Here is a 1,371-nt window from a genome sequence, read left to right on the forward strand (position 1 = left end):
GAAACAACAATTAAGAACTTATCAAAGAATAAAATGCTTGATAGGAAGAATGTGTGAGCCCCTTCAAACACATTAACAATGTTCATGTTGCAGTGACGGAACTTACAACCGAACCAGGGGGAGAATATTAAAGGCGATCATTAAATACAACAGGCAGTTCTTGCAAATACTGTTCAAAGAAGGGACGTTTGTTAACAGCTTTGGTTGGGAGCAGAAAAAGACTGTCTTTCAATCCTCAGTGCTCAGCGTTACGTGGAAAAGGTAGACTATGTTGCAAAAACTGGAGAGAGCATTGGAAGGACTCCCCAAATCATTTAACCTTCATCTCAATAAGTAAAATAAAGATGTTTGAACTTGCCATTTGATGCTTTGGAAGCAGGAAAGATATAAGGTCCTGTCACTGATAGGACACTTGTTTCTTAAGCTCTTACTCAGTGCCTGCATAAGGATATGATGGTGAACAAGATCAAGTGAACGGAGTTAGAAGTCTTCTTGGGGAGTTAGTCAAGAAGTATGTGAGCTTACTCCTATAAATTAGGAGTGGGGGAGAAAGGCATTGATACTAGGTTGGAATAAGGGAAGTTGGCCCCAGAAAATTAACAGTGTGTTCAAAGTCCCAAGTCTGGAAAGAGATTCCTAGACTTAAGCAACTAAAAAAAGACCACAGCATTCAAGCATAAAGAGAAAACCAGAGAGATGGATTTTGGAAGGTGTTCAATGTATTTTTTTTCTCTGCACTGCTTCCAATTTGACCTTTAGTGGCTAACATTTTATGCAATAAAATGATCAATTTTTTAACTTTATTATAAATCTAGCCAGACAAAGGAGAAATTGAAAATGAAGCTGAATAGAAAACCAAATCCAGCAACCAGTTAGTTTTCAATAAATTGCAATTTTCTAAACAATTTGATTCTGACAATTCAGTCAATAAACATAAATTGGGTCTTTACAATTCACTATTTCTATTATCGTTTTAAATTTACAGACCAAGAGCAACTTGGAAAGAAAAAGTGAGATTCACAAAATGGGAACAAGGTTTAAATTGAAAAAATACATGTCTTTGTAAATATATAGCGACAAGTATCTGAAAACAAATTAAGGGTTGTTTTGAAATCAACTTTCATCATAAAGTTTTGAAAAGTCATTATTCACAGTCAAATATAATTTACTTTGGGGCCTCACAGAATTAGAGTGCTCTAAAAGATCTGAAAAGCAAAGACAGTATTGGTGCTAAGAAATCATGTTTCTGTGAATTGACTGTCACCTCAAGGATCTATGATAAATTACTGTGATGATTTAATATCTACGGCAAAGAGCTCTATAAAATGTATCAATTAGCACAAAGTTTCTGAAGATACCAACCATATGCCA

The 1,371-nt window shown here is 35.0% G+C and overlaps 1 protein-coding gene across 1 annotated transcript in view; it reads left to right on the forward strand.

Moving 5' to 3' along the window:
* PLCB1 (phospholipase C beta 1) overlaps positions 1-1,371 on the forward strand; it is an 842,442-nt gene that overhangs the window by 547,532 nt on the left and 293,539 nt on the right. The window lies entirely within an intron of this gene.

Source organism: Echinops telfairi, unplaced genomic scaffold, assembly GCF_000313985.2.
Source record: "Echinops telfairi isolate 266 unplaced genomic scaffold, ASM31398v2 ScPeMD7_5592;HRSCAF=6446, whole genome shotgun sequence".
NCBI lineage: Eukaryota > Metazoa > Chordata > Mammalia > Afrosoricida > Tenrecidae > Echinops > Echinops telfairi.